At 37.3% G+C, this 19948-nt stretch overlaps 1 protein-coding gene across 5 annotated transcripts in view; it reads right to left on the bottom strand.

Moving 5' to 3' along the window:
• Trpgamma (Transient receptor potential cation channel gamma) overlaps nt 1-19948 on the bottom strand; it is a 1754629-nt gene that overhangs the window by 598843 nt on the left and 1135838 nt on the right. The window lies entirely within an intron of this gene.

Here is a 19948-nt window from a genome sequence, read left to right on the forward strand (position 1 = left end):
GTGTTTCATATACTACAGGTGTTCGTTAATAGTCATAACACCATTATTCGGCAGAAGGTGAAACCAAAGAGACCTCTGAAAAACTGTAGGGCAAGCCGAAAGTGACAGTGTGGCGTGGATTAACTTCTTCCCGCATTATTGAACCCTATCTGTTGAGAGACAATATGAACGCTGAAAGATACCAAGAAATGTTAGAAAATTTTGTATAACCTACAATTTCTGAATGAGACGAGTCACATGAACTGTTATTTATGCAAGATATAGTTCCCCGTCATTACGTCCTGCCTGTTAGAAAATGGCTTGATGGTAGCCTCGCAGGACGAGAGATAAATCGCCGCGGTGCCACAGAATAGGCAACTCGAAGTTCAGACCTAACCGCATGCGATTTCTTTTTCTGGAGGTGAGCTAAGGAAGAAGTGTATCGTATCAAACCACAAACTCTTAGCAAGAACCATGAGGTCGTAAGCTGTGCTCCTGCTGAGGTCTTGAAGAAAGTCTTAGCAAACATACCTGTTCGTTTGAGACAGTGTTTAGAAAATATTGGAGCACATATTGAGTTGTAACTTTTGGAGAGATACTGGTATATAATAGTCTACACGTGTGCAAAAAATTGAGTTTTTTTACCTATATTATTTTAGGAGTGAAAAAATATTTAAAAAATGGAAGTTACTTTCCACCAACCCTGTAGAGAGTTTCCTATGTAGCTGTATCTTTCTATTTTTTAAAAAAAAAGTTTCGTGTGTTTGTCTTTGAATTAAAAAGAATTTTAAAATACATTTCGCTAGTACAGATTCTGTATAAATACGACTATTTCTTAACATGTATATTAAATAGACCTAGTTTCTCATCATAAGCAGTAATATAAGGCGGATCCAGAGGGAAGGGCGATCGGGGTATTTGCCCAATCCCAGAATAAGAAACATTCTTATTTTATATATAAATAAAACCCATCCGAGAGTTTGAAGCTCTTAAAAGTAGCTCTAAGTAGCAGTATTACAACCCACCGCCCACCCTGAGAAGTCCGTCCTGGCTTTAGATCATTAGATGAATATTTCATTTCCATCAGCTCTGACCGCCCTCGCTTGGAGCCTATCCGCCGCTTCCAGGACTCCGCCCTGTTTTGTGGTTCGGATTCCACGTTAAACAGTAGGTCCACGTCTCATATAGCCTCGCAGCTGAAAGGGACGCTAAACTAAAATCAACTCAACTCCGCCCCTGATTCCTATATTACATATATATTGTCAATAATAGAAACAACAATAAGAAATTAATAACGTGATTATTGGACCACAAAATGTGAGATTGTGGCTAAGCAATTAAGTTAACGCCGTGTATAATTCATGTTACACTAACGCATCAGCGCTCCTATTAATTTGCAATTATCGTTCTGGTTGGTCGTTCTGTTTACAATTTACGTTATAAACGAAGAGTGTGTATTGGGGGAACGCATGAAATTGTGAACAAAACAATTTTCCAGTAATGAAACTACACTTCTTTCCAATTAAGGTATTAAAAAGTAAAAAATTTAAAAAAAGGCGATCAAATACATAGAGAGTATTATTGTGGTGTGAGTTGACTATGTGCTAATAATACATTCGTTTGGAAATTCTGCTGTTACAGAGATAAAAGTTTGATGATTCTAGTGTCCAATTATCACAGAGTGGAGAGATATACATCTAACCAAATAATCTGTTATATTATTTTTATGAAGATACAACGTGGTTATGTAGAAATTTCACTAGCTCTCCGCCCTAGTCCAATGGCTAGAGCACGTGCCTCTTGGTGCTGAAGGTTATGGGTTCGATGCCCGATTGGAGAGCATTAAACGCCTTCCAAATCAGTCATATCCCACTTTAAACTGTGTCTCGTCTTATATAGCCTAAGTATTAACAAAGAACATAAAATACAAATAAATTAATAAATTAATCAATAAGTAAATCAATAAATTAATAAATTAATAAACAGAAAGTAAATCAATAAATAAAAACATAATTTTATTTAGGAGTAGCTACGTAAAATAGTGTTAAGCACTAGACGATAAATCTCTTGTATCATCCCAAAAAACGAGACGAGCAGTACTTTATAATGTTCGAGACGAGAAGTACATTTCAAAGTTCGAGACGAGACGAGAAGTATATTTTAAAGTTGGAGACGAGACAAGAAGTATATTTTAAAATTCGAGACGAGACAAGAAGTATATTTTAAAGTTCGAGACGAGACAACAAGTACATTTTAAAGTTCGAGACGAGACAAGAAGTACATTTGAAAGTTCGAGACGAGACAAGAAGTACATTTGAAAGTCCGAGACGAGACAACAAGTACATTTTAAAGTTCGAGACGAGACAAGAAGTACATTTTAAAGTTCGAGACGAGACAAGAAGTACATTTGAAAGTCCGAGACGGGACAAGAAGTACATTTTAAAGTTCGAGACGAGACAAGAAGTATATTTTAAAGTTCGAGACGAGACAAGAAGTATATTTTAAAGTCCGAGACGAGACAAGAAGTACATTTGAAAGTTCAAGACGGGACAAGAAGTACATTTTAAAGTTCGAGACGAGACAAGAAGTACATTTTAAAGTCCGAGACGAGACAAGAAGTATATTTTAAAGTTCGAGACGAGACAAGAAGTACATTTTAAAGTTCAAGACGAGACGAGAAGTACATTTTAAAGTTTGAGACGAGACAAGAAGTACATTTTAAAGTTCAAGACGGGACAAGAAGTACATTTTAAAGTTCGAGACGAGACAAGAAGTACATTTTAAAGTCCGAGACGAGACAAGAAGTATATTTCAAAGTTCGAGACGAGACAAGAAGTACATTTTAAAGTTCGAGACGAGACAAGAAATATATTTTAAAGTTCGAGACGAGACAAGAAGTATATTTTAAAGTTCGAGACGAGACAAGAAGTATATTTTAAAGTTCGAAACGAGACGAGAAGTACATTTTAAAGTTCGAGACGGGACGAGATGTACTATTAAACTTTGGAGACGAGAAGCAATTTTAAACTTTGAGACGCGACGAGATGTACAATTAAATTTTTGAGATGAGAAGTACATTTTAAAGTTCAAGACGAGACGAGAAGCATAAAGTTAGTGACAAGACGAGAAACTTGACAATTCTCGTCTCATTTTCGAGACGATAAAAGAAATTTCTCGAGTCTCGCAGGCAATATTAGTTAACCCAAGGCTTAAATCTAAAACATTGCTTTTAGTATTACATGATTTATAGTACAAAACTGTAAATTAATAAAAAAGTTACTCTATAGACAAAATGAATAACATTAAACAGCGTTTAAAGATATTCAAGTCATTACACAATACACGATAATAATAATTCTGGTTGGTTTAAATGATGTTATAGTACACCCTTCATGAACTTTTCATGACATAAACGGATTTTGATAGTTTTTTTTAAATTAAATGTTTAAAACGTCAGGGCATACACTTACAAAACGAAAAGAGAGAAACATTCCGAGTTTCGAGACGAAATCAGATTAAATTCTATTAACTTTGCGAGTATAGACGAGGAAACTCTATTTCTCATCTCGCCTCGTGTTTCACATTAATAATAGGTAATCAATTGGTACACTTGCTTACAGAATGTTATCATGGAGGAGTTCAAGTTCCCAAATTCAGATGGTATCAACACAAGGTGGTTTTTGTATACATATAAGTATGATAAATATTTATTGTTTCATAAAATTCTGTTTAGCGCATGAGGAGAGTTAACCCGCAAACCGCATCGTCTGTGTAGAGCCTTATATTGCTCAACTATGTCATTTTGCCTTCTCAAAAGGAGATTAGTTGGTTCAACCTAAGGATCACTAGAAGGTTTGCAAATTATTTTAGATGCAAATACAACGTAATATGGTTTCTGAAATAATATGCTCTCTCTCTCCATATATATATTAGAGTGTCCCTTATTTTGGATAATTTCGTGTTGCTATCTCACTTTTAAAAAAATACTTTTATCTTCAACTGTTTCTGATTTATAAGCATTACATGTTTTATCTGAAACGCCCGTTCGCTCATGCATAATGAAACAACAGCATTTAAAAAGTGTTTTAGAGCTAATAGTCATCAGCGGAATATTCTTACATTATCTAAGATGGTGGTATAGCCCAGTTGTTTGGGAAGGCAAGATAATGTGGTTGAAGGAGGTCTATTGTCAGAGTTATCTTGTTCTGTGCATCCATCAATTTTTCTGGGATTGTCCCCTAACTAGGGATGGCCACATTTTTCCGAAAAATACTTTTTCGAAAAATTATTTTTTTAGAAAACGAAAAATTTTTCGAAGAATGAAAAACAAAAAGCGAATTTTTTCCGAAAAAACGAAAAACGAATTTTTTTTCTAAAAAACGAAAAAATAAAAAATGAACTTTCCGAAAATGGAACAAACAGATTTTTCGAAAAAGGCCATCCCTACTCCTAACAGCTTAGCGAGCCCGAAAACTGTGGGTTGGATACTTATCTGGATGATTTATTTTACATTTTATTTTTCACTACTTCTCCCTTCATGCCGATGGAGGCTGAAATTGGACTTAACACTATCGGGAGAATGACTATTCATCTCAGCGATATTGACAACTATGGATTCGACCCTAATATTGCTCGTTTTCGATTATTCTTACATGTCACCATTCCTCACACTGGTGTATTGGATGCTGAACTTGGATTTACTGGAGAGGCACTATTCATCTCAGCATCCCCAGGGACTATGGATCCGACACTAATGTCGGTCGTTCCAGAGCATAATCATATGTTACTCCCTCTAAGTCCCCCTAAGTGTTCTAGGGCATCTTACATCGCACAGTACTGGTATTCATTTCCACACTGTAATTAGTACGTGTACCGATTTTGGTTAAAATTACCCTACATAGTTAGAACCTACGCTAAAGCACACACACACACAAACACGTACATATATATATATATATATATATATATATATATATATATATATATATATATATATATATATATATATATATAGGAGCTCCTTCGTGGCTAAGCGGTTAGCCTACGCGCCTTTGGCGTGGGAGGTCCGGGTATGATTCCCGGTGAGAGCTCATGGTAGGTATTTCACGTTAACCAGTAGGTTCACGTCTCATATAGCCTCGCTGCTGAAAGACCCATTAAAATCAATTCAATCATGTATATATACATAAAGATGTTCTTTTTATCCCCCTTTATCTCTTAAACTATTGATCCTACAGGAAAAAAGTATATAACATTTTCATAGGAAATGTAATGCAGCTTAACTTTGTATTGAAATGTTTTTTGCTAAACCCAAAAATTTTTAAGATATTCGAGAAAAACTTGAAATGCCTACCGTTAAATACTCCCTCACCGTGTGCATGGGATTTCTCAGGCTCTGCCGTTTCCTTTAACTTTCTTCATTTCATTCATTTCTCATCATCACCGTCTTCTTTAGCATAGTCGGCATAATCGTGGGAAGTAAAAACTTTCACTTCATTTCAAATCCCCCTCCACCGCCTGTGGAACTCAGACAATCAGGAACTCATTTAAGGCATTCCCCCCACAACTATACCAAATTTGAATACTACACGATTATTATTATTTTTTTAAAATTCCTTCATTCACTGGGCTGTTATGGTGCACGATGTCGTGTATATATGACGTTAGTAACTGACTATCTGGAACACCTCACATAATATATAAAACAAAAATAATCTAATTTTATTTTCTGTATCATATTCCGCAAACATTATAAGCATTCGTTAAATTTCTGTTGTTTTTGGTATTTGTTAAAAATCTATAATATACTACATATAAGACTTCTTTTCTCATGAAGAAAAGAAAATGCATATTTTTTAATTATATCTGTGATATAATACTGAATTGATAAAAATGAGATGCGTGTACATTTAATCTGTGTTTATTATCTATCGCAGCATAGATTTTGGAATAAAGTCGTATATTTTGTATGCTAAATAAGTCTACCCTCTGTTGCGAATTTAATAATGAAATGTTTATATCAGATTGGAAGCAGGTCATGTAGCCAGAATGGAAGAAAGTAGGAACGTTTTCAATGTCTTAACTGCAAGACCATTCGGAAAACGACTATTAGGAAGACCTAGGCGCAGATGGGAAGACAATATTAAGATGGAAATCGCAGCAATGGGAATACAAAGTCCAAAGCAAGAAACTGGACCAGTTGGCTAGGGATACAGTCAGTAGAGAGCTTTTGTGAACGCGGCATTGAACCTCCGGGTTCCATAGACCATAGAGTTAGTTAGATAGTTTTTACTGTTTATATTATAGGATATTGATCTAAATATGCATGCTTCAACAGAAGTCAAGGTTGGTGATACATAGGATAGTTTCTACGAAGAAGTAGAACGTATATTTGAACAACCCCCGTTGTGCAATTCGAAAATTCTATTAGAACTTTTCAATGAAAAGATGGGAGGAGAAGATATTTTCAAACTGACTATAGGGAATGAAAAAGTCTGCATAAGGGGCCGTCCAAATATTACGTAACGCTATTTTTTTTTTACCATTTTTAATCCCTCCGTCTCCTTTGTCACACTTCGCAACGCAAGGCCGAACCTCCCCCCCTTTGTTACATAATACTTTTTGATTTTTGTTTTTTCACCAATTTTGCTTATTTTATGGCTTATATTACAATAAAAAGCTATTTTTATGGTAGAACGTTTTATCACAAAATGCGTGTATTCTGAATACATTTCTAGTGTTTTTCGCCAATATTAAAAATGATAGTACTGTAATAATATTAAAACCCCATATTCTTAATTCTTTGAAATTACATACGGTCGTTTCATAAGGAGATCGACCCATCTTTAAATTTAAACTAGAAATACAAATCACTGAACAAAGCAACGTTTGTTATTATTTTAAAATAAAACAAAGGTTGCTTTGTTCAGCGATTTGTATACGATATTAGAATAATTAGAAATACAAATCACTGAACAAAGCAACGTTTGTTATTATTTTAAAATAAAACAAAGGTTGCTTTGTTCAGCGATTTGTATACGGTATTAGAATAATTAGAAATACAAATCACTGAACAAAGCAACGTTTGTTATTATTTTAAAATAAAACAAAGGTTGCTTTGTTCAGCGATTTGTATACGATATTAGAATAATTAGAAATACAAATCACTGAACAAAGCAACGTTTGTTACTATTTTAAAATAAAAACAAACGTTGCTTTGTTCAGTGATTTGTATACGGTATTAGAATAATTAGAAATACAAATCGCTGAACAAAGCAACGTTTCTTATTATTTTAAAATAAAAACAAACGTTGCTTTGTTCAGCGATTTGTATACGGTATTAGAATAATTAGAAATACAAATCACTAAACAAAGCAACGTTTGTTACTATTTTCAAATAAAAACAAACGTTGCTTTGTTCAGTGATTTGTATACGGTATTAGAATAATTAGAAATACAAATCACTAAACAAAGCAACGTTTGTTATTATTTTAAAATAAAAACAAACGTTGCTTTGTTCCGTGATTTATATTTCTAATTTAAGTTCTTCAAGATAGAAAGCTAATATGAACCAGTTAATTATTGGATTCCATCCTTATAGGTAACCGATGATTGGCAAGGAGGAAATACTGCCGGAAGTTGCAGATGAAACAGCATCTAAAAACTGACATGAACCTCTTTTTCCGGGATCCAGGACCCTTCGTGTATTTCAAGTTCGCCAGTGTCGACGATGCAAAGTTCTCTTTCTCGTCGACATCAGATTCAAAGTGGCTGCACATGTGAAGGAGCAGGGACATCTCATTTGTGAACAAATTTTCGAGCATCTTCTTTGGACTTCAGTTTGCTCCCTTCAAATTCTTCTTTCATAAATCAGCGCCAGAATGCGAATACACTTGATTTCTTCACAAATATTCAAATCCAAAAATTAAAAAAAAAATAAATAAATAAATAAATAAAAATAGTGCGAGATGAATATCCGACAAATTAGGTTTCAAATATCTTATTTTGTTCTGCAATTTGTGGATCGTTCCATGGCGGAAAACATTATTTTACGAAAAAGAGTTTCTTCTGTTTTACATGCGAAACCTTTTAGAAGAATAGAGTGGGTAATGATACAAATCCAAAGTGTTTAACAATATTCTCAAAAACAACGAACGGGGACGCTAGTGGGAACGCTAGGGCATTTTCAAGCGGTGGTTATAGTGACTAAAAACGAACTTCAGAAAAACATATGCGGTAAATGCAACGCTGCGGTAGCCAAAAAATGAGGTTTTATTATACTGTAATGCATGCAGGATTTGTCATCAGTCATATTGATGTTTAGTAGCGTCTTCGAATCTCTTCTGCATGATTCAGTTTATATAAGCTATATGTTCGCAATTTCTCAAATCAATACAAGTATGTATTTATTTATTTATAAGAAAGAAAAGAACTTAATAAAATATTTGTTTAAAAGATTGCATATAAATATGAGGATAAAAATTAAAATTACAGCAACAAAATGCGTTATGTAACAAAAACGTAACCCCCTTCCTTCTCCTTGTCACTCTTCATATAGTAAGGTCTTACCCCGTGCCCCCCCTTTGCCGCATTACGTAATATGTGGACGACCCCTAAGGATAATGACACACGAGAACTAACAATAAGCCTTCGAACTTTGCAACACCCTGAAACTTTATCGTAAAGGACATAAAATACCCACATCACGACAATCACAAGTATATTTGGACCCCACCGGATGCAAAGAAAAACATCATAAAATTGATCATGTTTTAGTAGATAAAATAAGACTGTCTAGCACAGTGGTTTCCAAGCGGTGTCTCGCGCAGTGCTATTGAGATCTCTGCTGGATTGACTGGAAGCCTACGACCATCAGGAAGCCTAGGCGCAGATGAAAAAAAAAATATTAAGGCGGATCTCGAAGAAATGGGAATACAAGAAAAAAAATGGATCCAATTGACTAAAGACAAAAGTCAATAAAGAAGTTTTGTGAACGTGGTATTGAACTTCTGGGTTCCATAGACCATCGAGTTGGTTAATTTAGTATATTAGTAAATCAAAGAAGTGTGTCGTGATCAAAAGAGTGTTCAGTACTGTGTTGTTAGACAAGAAAAGTTTGTGAATCACTGGACTAACATAATTGATGTTAGGGTGTTTAGAGGAGCTCACTGTGATACTGACCACTACGTGATAAAAGAGACACTATCGTTGGAAAAGAAACAATTTAATCAACATCTGATAACGGAGATATTTAATTTAAAAAAATAGAGGTGATCAGGCAAAAGAGGAATAGTATATTGAAGTGTGGAACGGATTATTGGTTTCAGAAGGCATGGAATGCACTAGTATCGAAAATATTTGGGTTAAAATTTGGGATAACATTAAAATTTCAGCAAAAGAAGATATGGAGCATGCGGAAGTACATGGGAACAAACCAAAGTTCGACAAAAAATGCAGTGAACTAGCAGAGGAGCAAAAACGAGGCAAGTGCTGCGTTGGCTACAAACTCTGAATGATAGAACTCAAGAAAATTTCATTGACATCAGGCAGGGAACTACTAAAACTTTTAGAGCAAAGAAATGTGATTTTTTGAAGGCTACACTGAGAAAAATCTGACATCCACAGCGGTATATTGTACAAATATATGATATCCTTATGTTTACTACAGAAATCAGTACGGAGCATACGTTATCCGTATGCTACATAAGCATTGCCCTTAGATTGTTACATTATGCCGTTGAGGGATGTCTGGCATCTAACAATCTTCCGGGTATTACATACGTATACGTATGTTACATACGTCAGGTATACATTACATACGTCCTTAAGGTCTATATGCGAGATCCTTAAGGTCTATATACACTTTCTTCCTTCGTACGGAAAGTATGCTTATTCGAAATACTCATACGTAAAATACGTATAAAATATACAGGGTAATTTTTAATAGGGTTTACAGTACAGCGTAAGTCTCGCACACAACACGGTAAAGAACTAGCCAGCAGACCAACAGTGTACAAATGGCACCAGACATTTGTTGAAACAGGTTGTTCTCTGCAACTAGGGATGCGTTCGAGTCGAGTCGAGACAGAATTTTCCTGACAAAATTCGAGTCGAGACACAGCTCTTCCATTAGAAAAATATATATTTTTCGAGTCGAGACATCACTTTTACAGCACATTTTCGAGACGAGACAGTCTCAAATCTTGTCTCGTGCGCATCCCTATGTGCGACACACAAAGGCTCCAGGGCGCTCACCTATGATTGACGATGTGGTGGAAGAAGTTAGGGAGTGTTTTGTCCGCAGTCCTCGAAAATCTACAAGACGTGCATCACAAGAAACTGGTATCCCTCAGGCCACTGTTTGGCGTGTATTACGTAGACATTTGTCCATGAAGCCATATAATATGTCCTTGGTTGAAGCACTGAGTGAAGCGGATAAACATACCCGCGACATGAATTGTGTGGTACCATGTCGGATGGATCGCATTAGTGGTGATGAGTCATTCTTGAACAATGTGGTATTCAGTGACGAATCAACTTTTCACCTCTCCGACCGAGTCAACACACACAATTGTCGTATTTGGAGCACGGAAAATTCACATGCGCACGTGGAGCTGTTCGTGACAGCCCCAAAGTGAACGTGTTTTGCTCTGTTTCTAGAGCAAAGGTGTATGGATGATTCTTCTTTGCTGAGAGCACCATCACCGGCATCGCCTATCTTGATATGCTACAGAACTTCCTTGTTCCACAGTTAGATGAAGATGACCACAATGGCCGCTTATGGTAGCAACAAGATGGCACCCTGCCGCACTAGCTGATAGACGTAAGGGAGTTTCTTGATCAGAGTTTCGCAGATAAGTGGATAGGTCGTGGTGGTCCAATTGCCTGGCCGCCATGGTCTCCAGATTACACGCCACTTGACTTCTTTCCGTGGGAGTTTGTGAAAGATAAGGTGTACGTACACCTCTCCCCTACCTGATAATGCTAATAAACTGAAACATCACATCATAACAGCCATCGCGGACAATATCCCCGAAATGCTGGCTACTGTTTGGCAGGAAATCGACCTTCGTTGGGATGTGTCCAGGATGACCGCAGGTGCACACATTGGGCCATAATGGATTTGTCACAAAAAAAATGAAGTGTTTTGTAGTGTAATGACATATAAACCAAGTCTGTATGTGGTACCAATAAAAAATTATAACTGATTGAAGTTGTAAACCCTATTTAAAAATCAATCTGTACTTTTACTGTAAAATATACTTGCTGTACGTTAAGTCCAAAAACTACAGTATTTACACATATAACCTACATGTTTAAGTACGCCACATACGAATTTTTCTCGTCCTCAGACAAAGCCAGGCACACATCACACCAGAGGTGATCTCTGTAAAACTGAACCGCCGCGCCTTTGGCACTAGATTGAAAACAAATAAGTACAAAGAGACACGGTGGCTTAGGGATAAAGCAATCACTTTTGGCGCAAGGGATTCCTGTTCGATCCCAGGCGGTGTGAGTTTGCCATAGACAACATCGTGTTCATGAGCTTTTTCGAGGTCTTCAGAATTTTCCTTCCATATTCTCATTCCACTAAATCTTCATAATCATCCGTCTTCTTTAGCCTCCAGGATATAGCTGGTGCTTAAAACTAAAAAAAAAATGTAAAAATAAATTTAAAAAAAGGAGAAGAATGAACATGCGGAGATACTAATATACGTATAACACGTAAATTGTATATATACATGTGGACCTATATTTTTTCAAACTCTTTAATTAAACGCCACTTTTTAAATTTCTTTTCATGCTTGAAATAGAAAGCAATGGACCAAAAAATTCGTTTCTTTTTTTTTCTTTCTTCCGTTTCTCGGAGTGTGGGCGGATAGATATGTGGTGAAATGATTGTTACTCCCCCATTTTCTTTTTAATTCACTTAACCAGCAGCAGGGCAAGAAACGTATGCATATTTCATGGTTAACTGCAGATTGCTGTGAGCTTCTGTGACCGCATGGGGCAGTCATATATCTTTGTGTGTGCTCTCTCTCCTCCGCCCAATGCCAACTTTCACATCTTGTCGGGAGCTGAAGACAAACAGAGAGGGAGAGAGAGAGACAGAGATGGCTACTTCGGTTAATAGCAGTGTGCGATGTCACTTGAATAGGAGGTAACGAGTGATGCTGCCACAGACAATATGGGAAGGAAAGACATTATTACGGGTAGAGTTCATGTTCTGGAAGATAATTTGTCATTGTTAGTTGAAAGTCCTGATTCTGTAATGTTTCCACTTAGCCTACATTTTATTGATTTGCAGGCGATATACACAGACACACATCTACCTTTCCTTTCTATGTATATATATATATTACGTACAAGGCCGGTAGCCAGCTCAAAAACGTAGGGGGGCCAGGTAGAAGTTAGGGGTGGCCAACCCAACAATATTATAGTTATCACCATATTATAGTTCATTTGCAAGTCTACCGTGAAAATTTTAGGAGGGGCCAGCAAATATTTGGAGGGGCCACCCCCCTAGACCCCCGTGGATACGGGCCTGTTACGTACTATGCTACTATGTTACTATATGCATATACAGGGTGGCCCAAAAGTAGGTACACACCCCTGCATTGATCAAGTATAACATTCTAGTTTATGGATCTATTTGCTTCGATTGTTCCGGGCATAAGTTACAAGCAAAAAGACGTTAAGAACAAATGATAAAAAACTAGGTCTACCTGTTTTATAACAGTAAGAAAACGATATAAAATAAAATGCGGGACTATACTACAAAGTTGCATTTTTCATTTTAATAAAGGTTGCCTAATATTGGATTGTTCCTAATATCGGATGTAGATTTTATCACAATAATATAAGGAAAACAAAAATTACAGAAGACTGTGAATTATTTTTAAAAAAATACGTCAAAATTATATTTCATTGTGTAAATATATACGAAATAGTGAAGTTTGTAAAGATATAGATTTATATTTAACTTAACGTTGTTCTAATCATCTTCAGTAGGCTATAAAAAAAATAAATTATTCAGAAAATGGCAAATAAAGGACTGTCAATGTCTGGAAAGTATTCGTGTGCCCATCGACGACATTTGACACATCGTATCTATAGTTCACCCATTTGTCGTGTTTATATGGTTGTGAACAAAATACGCATTCTTCATTCACACTTTCTTGGTTGTCGGTTGGTGTAAAAATAAACGAACTAATCTTCTGACGAAATATCTTCATCATTGAATTTTAGGGTTTCTATTGTGCTTTCGTTTCGATAAAGAAACAAGTGTCTTTTGGGGGGTTTTACATGTTCTTTACAATCACAAAAGACTTAGATTTTGGTCCCGATAGTGAAATTTCTGAATGTCATTTACGAAAATTGCGAAGCCAATTTTTACCAGCAAGGCCTTTAAGAGCAAACAGTTATTCAATATTGTTTCTCATAGATAACTGGAACGATAGTTATCTCGTGTCATGCATGATGAGACCATAAATACATATATTCTTAAGTTTACTGTTATCTACGATTTGTCCTTCAAGTTTATCGCCTAAGAGACTATTTTCTTCCGAATCTGGTTGATATAAGATGTTTTATGTCTTCGTACGTCTTGTTTACATAATTTTCTATTGAAGATTGAGGGAATTGTAGAGTTGGATGCCTTGAGGAATCCCACTTTCTTTTCTTGACGAAAGTAGCAGCTTGGAACATAGCATTAGGATCCCACTTCTTTCTTCGAGTGGTTTCTGTCGTCTGTAATAATCTAGAAACTAGAGATGGGCAAAACCGGTTTTCATTCAAACCGGAAACCGGTTTCTAGAATGACCGAAACCGGAAAAACCGACATTTCGGTTTTCTTTAAAAACCGGTTCGTTTTCACCGAAGCCGATTTCGGTTTTCAGCGAAACTTGTTTTGGGTGAAAACTTTTGGAAAACACAAAAAAAATATTTCTGTAGAAACGGAATCGGTTTCCGGAGAACAACGAAACACTATTCGGTCAGAAATAGAACAAATTTTGGAAAAATCCGGAACCGGTTTTGAAGAAAACGGAAACTGGTTCCGGTGAAAAACCGAAACTGGTTTTTGAAAATTTTCAAAAACCCTTTTCGGTTTTTCTAAAAACTGAAAAACCTGTTTATGTGCCCACCACTACTAGAAACTCACTTCCCTAATATCGGATATCCGATATTTAGGCTCCCTGTACTATCCGATATTTGGCAATATAATCTTGTGAGAACTTTCAATTACCGGTATATACCTTAATTTAAACAAAAAGTAGTACCGAAATATAATGTAATCTAAAATATTCTTCTTATTCTATATTATAAAAACTGTAGTATGAATTTGGGGGCACTGTGGCTCAGTGGTAAAGCTCTTACTTCTGGTGGTTGGGTTTCCTTGTTCGATCCCCGACCAAGTACGCTAGATCCCTACATTAGAATCCCCACCTAATAAGTTTGTGGCGGACAATACTGTGTCCTTGGGTTTCCTCAGGGTACTCCCATTTCCTCGCTCATTTTCATTCCACTAATTCTTCAGTCACCATTCATTTCCCTTAAGAGTCTTCATCCCGGCGAAATTAAAATACCGCTAATTTTATAGTAATTATGTGATATCTTCAAATAGATAAAAGGTAATCGAATTATGGAACAATAATTCGTCCAATCATTCGTCCCTAGACAATATTATTTTACATGAGAAATCGTTATCACGACTCATTTATCTGCTTTCGATTTTGAGCCAGTTTGAAAATCGGCTTTTATTTTCGCGTTTCTAAACAGCTGAAAACGGAAAGCCACTAGGTGACTTGTGATAACGGTACCTCACGCAAAATAATATTGTCTAGGGCGCTCTTGTTCCAATTATCTTTCAATCTTCAATTATCTTTCATCTATTTGAAGATATCACATAATTACTGTAAAATTAGCGGTATTTTAATTTCGCCGGGAGCTGAAAGATTTCATACCATTTTCAAAACTGCTTGAAAAATGATTCTTTCTATCTTTGTTTTATGTGGATCAATATTGAAATCAGAAGTAGCAGGTATTTACGAAAAATCTTCCTTATGAAAGGACAATAGTAATAATACAGCAATACAATTTTGGTAATAATTACTGTGAGGAAATAATAATAAAATCTGGATTTTATTTCTTCTTTCTCTTTTAGCAATATCACTCGCATACAAAACGTGACCTCGAAGGAGACAACACGTCATAGCTTCAAAATTGATGATATTCTTGCGAAATGAATATGTTGAAAAATTATGTGGGTTCCTCTACTGACACAGCAACACAAAATAACTAACGAAGTTTTTAATGAAACAAGAGTTGATTCTCTTGTAGGAAAAATATCTTCTGTGCTTCTCGCGAAGATTTTTTTTTCTCTCAGATTGACACTAATTAACAAGTTAATTAATACGGAAAGTTAATTTTGTTGTCATACACCCACGCTTGAGAGTCGACTAGGTGGAAACGTATAACATCATATCTTCATACGAAGATTTAATATGGTATTAAATTAACAAAACATGTACCTATTTTTAGGGAGGCACCGCAGTATAGTGGTTCGCCCTCCCCGCTGGTCTAGTGGCTAGCACCTGCGCCTTTGGTGTACGGAGTCCCAGGTTCGATTCCCGCTGAGAGAACCTTTGGAATTTCAACTATTTTCGATGTTTCTGTGTTCGTGTCCCTGTCGTTCTACGTTACGGGTAAAGCGAGTAAAATTAAGTAGAAACTAGTAATAAGCAGATAAGCAATTTTGGGGCAAGTTCAGTGAATCAGTTAACTTAAAAAAAAAAAAAAAAAACTAAAAGTGGTTGGGGCATTTGATTCATGTTCGGGTAGGCCCTGGTTCGATTTTCGGCCGGTGCTTCCCTAATTTTCGGCATCCACCAAGTGTCGTGAGGCAAAACTGGGAAGTCACGTGAATAAAAGACATGGCGACTGCTGGCACAAATCCCGGGGAGGATTAGGGGGACATTTCCCCTCCAATCTTCGTACTGGGGGAACTATCCCTCCCAATAATCCGATTTGAAATGTGTTTTCTGGGGAGATATGTGATGATTTGTGTCCGATTGCCATAAAAGGAAAGTAAGATGAAATTGATATCTCCTCAGAATAAGCCTCAAATCTGCGCGCTTTCCAATGTTGAAGACAACTCTGCTCCCCTGATCATCCACAGCATTCTTTTTGAGCATTATTTGGAGCATACAAGTATTTTGAACATCTCTTAAAAAAAGATTATGGGTACGGTCTTACCCATCCCCCCCTCCTAATGTTGAATACAGATTTGCGCCGCTGGTGATGACCATTAGATCTAGAAAGCTTCCGTTACGCCGGTTAACGATAACTACCCGGCTATTTGAGGCGATTGCAAAGCGTATTTATTGCTCATGCGTACTCTACGCTGACCATGTATTTAAATGTAGATGGCTAATCATAAACGCGAAAGCAAATAAAATCGATGAGAAAACGTAAGCTCGAGCGTATTCGGTGCGGGTCGGAACAATACACCGCCTGCTGTTTAAAAGATTTCAAAAGGAAGGAAAGAAAAAAAAGGAAAGACATGTTGCCAGGCAAAGGGATTGTAGCAGGAAACAGCTGCTTGGAAGATGGTTTGTGCAGAGTATTGGAACGCTGCTATTACACACCTGGACCTGGCAAAAAGACCTGGAAACCCTGACTGGCTCACAGTATGATTTACACATCTGGTGAAAGTAAAATTACTGAATGGCCACTTTGGCTGCGTTCGCTACAGGGGGTAACGCTTTCTCGACTAGCCTAAGACTAAGACGACGCGACGCGCTGACCACATGTTCGTCGTTAGGCGGAACGTAGTTCCACCAGTCGCTAACAGATGGCGTGGAGCGGCTCAGACCCACAAATCGGACCGTTACCCGAAGTGGTTTATTACCTATTGTTAGCATTGAAATGTTTGTAAATTAAAAATCAGGGATGTACGTAAAACTCGGGAATCGCGGGATGCATCCGGTCCTTGAATCATTTTTCTGAGGCCCTCTGTTCATCCTGAGAATTTTTTTTTTAAACAATAAAATATGTACCTTACTGAGAGAAAAACTTTTCTTACTTATGGAAATAAATAAAATCATGGCGAGTTCCAGGTTAAAAGACATTAATGTGATCCCGGCCGCACCCATGGGACAGGGGGAAAATGAAACCTTTAGTTTTACGTCCCACGGTTATGTCAGTTAGGCTAAAGGGGACGGTGTTGATGAGAGATGAATGAAATGGTGGAATGAAGAAAGTAGGAAGGAAACGGGAGAACCCCGGGAAAACCCACGAGCACGGTGTTTGTCCACCACAAAGTCCACACGGCGCGAGATGGGATCGAACTAGGGACCCCAAGCACTACTGAGCCACCCCATTCCCCTGGACAGGATCCTCTCCACCGGGTCAGGACACTTTCCACAAAACTTCCAAACTCAACATACAGTTGTACAGTTTCTCAATCAAGCTATATCGTACTTGTTTAACAAGAAAATGATAGATGTAGAATTGAAATTCGATCTTACACTTCATCTGTACTCTTTCTGTTATAAAATCAATGTAGTTCTATATTTTTTTTCTGAAAATATAGGTGGAAGTACAAAGATTGATTGATTGATTGATTTTGAGTTTTACGTCCCGTTCAGCAGCGAGGCTATATGAGACGTGGACCTACTGATTAACGTGGAATCCGAACCACATGAGCTCCCGCCGGGAAGTACAAAGAGTGATCGGAAAGTGAGGTTACCAAGCCTACAGTGAAGGTGTATATATTATTTCATACAACTAATACAGCCAACAGATAGTACATACATTAGATTATTTTTCGACGTAGTATCCATATAGGTGGAAGCACTTGTCGCATCGTGGGATGAGTTTGAAGATTCCCTCCTGGTAAAAATCCTGTCCTTGCGTATTCAGGCACGTTGTCACAAAGTATTTCATCTCCTCGTCTGGAGCGAAGCGACGGCCTCCAAGGTGTTCCTTCAAGTACAGGAACAGGTGAAAGTTGCTTGGAGCGAGGTCCAGGCTGTAAGCGGGGTGGTCGATGATGTCTCAGCTCTGTTTAAACGTGTTGATGCCGTGCTGGGTCGGCCACTGTGTTCCTCGTCGGTGACGTTTTCTCTACCAGCCGCAAACGTTCAACACCATTCTGTGATATGGTGACGAGACATTACAGTTTATCCGTAAACCTCTACTACCAGCTGCTGGTGAATTTCAGTCGAGCCGCTGTTACACGTTCCGCTTACATAAATTGAATAACTGAGTGGACTTATTCGCAAGATCAGTTTTTCAAACGAGTCGCCATTTTTGTTTACCTACAACTAGCGCGGATAGCTGAAACTCTGCACAGTTGCCAATTCCATGAAATTACCGAACTAGTTCCTTTATAACAGACGAAAACTCCAGAAATGTCGAAATTGTAACCTTAGTTTCTGATTCTCCCTTAGTGTTACTTCTACATCTTCTGATGTGCAGAATAAGCTTCAGACGTAGTGCATTGTAGTAGTGGATCGCCCTCCCCCCCCCCCAAAAAAAAGACTTCTTCCATAAAAAATTCTGGGTGCCCATCTGATCTGATCTCTGTTCTGAAAATCACAAGTGCGAGGAATGTCTCCGAAGATCCGAAAGCTGGTTGAAAAAAAAAAAGACACTAGGTGTCAGCAAAGAATCATTCAGAAAGATGTCAGGTATTGTTCAAGTACTTCGATTTCCTTGTTTGTTCTGTTTTCTTTCTTTTTTCATTTAAAATGAGAACTACAATATTAGGTAAAATTTATTTATTTGCTCACCTTTTTATAAATGTGTAATTAAATATGAGTTTTTGTTTCCGGCACTATTGTATAGTGATAGCTATTTAACCCGCTTGAGATACTGAGTTTACATACTTAAGTTAAATAGTAGGGTATAAAGGTTAAAATACTATTGAGCCTTTGTAGATTAAAGTTAACAAAATTCTTATTGTGACTTGAAAATAAACATTGGGAACAAGACATGTGCAGCATTTTGTTCGATGATTACTATTATTTCCACCTCATAATCTCGTCGTTGGTCGTTCTCTACAACTACATATAGAACTGTTCTAGTTTCTGGTTTAAAAAAATTGTTACGTGGTTTTCAAAGACCTCTTTTGAAACTAAAACAAATGATAGTCTGAAGGTGCCAGGTCCGGCCTATACGAAGGATGCATGGAAACCCAGCCAAATTCTGTCAATTTCTGATGGGTCGTTAAAAATGTATGCGGTCTGGAGTTGTCAGCGTGGTACATAGGACACTTTCTAAAGTGCACTCGTGCTAACTGACGACATGGCAAGTGCGAGTCTTTCGTTCTACCTTGCGGAAACAGCTCGTAATGTGCGATGCACTTCTAATTTCACCAAATCCACAATCTAACCTTCCTGGTGACAGTGTGAGCTTTGTCATAGACTGCACTGAGAAAAAATCGTGTGTATTGTACGTAAAAACGAAAGTTACATGTATAAATCCTGTAGTTTTTGGACTTAACGTATAGCAAATGTATAATTCAAAACGAATGTTTTATAATACTGTCCGTATAAGTGGTCCATCTATACATACTTTCCGTATGACTGCATATAGGAGGTCAGGATCTCACATACAGATGGACGTATGTAATATATAGCTGACGTATGTAACATACGTATATATATGTAATAAACTGAAGACTGTTATATGTCAGACATCCTACAACGACGTGATGTAACGTCTAAGCGAGAAAAAGGGCAGTAACGTATGCTCCGTGCAAATTTCTGTAGTAAACATAAGGATCCTGTATATTTGTACAATATACCGCTGAACTCCTTCGTGGCTAAGCGGTTAGCGTACGCGTCTTTGGCGTGGGAGACCCGGGTTTAATTCCTGGAGGGAACCCATGTGGTTAATCAGTAGGTCCCGCTTCATATAGCCTCACTGCTCAACGGGACGTTAAACTCAAATTCAACTCAACTCA

The sequence above is a fragment of the Thermobia domestica genome, chromosome 3 (assembly GCF_964235325.1).
Source record: "Thermobia domestica chromosome 3, izTheDome1.hap1.1, whole genome shotgun sequence".
NCBI lineage: Eukaryota > Metazoa > Arthropoda > Insecta > Zygentoma > Lepismatidae > Thermobia > Thermobia domestica.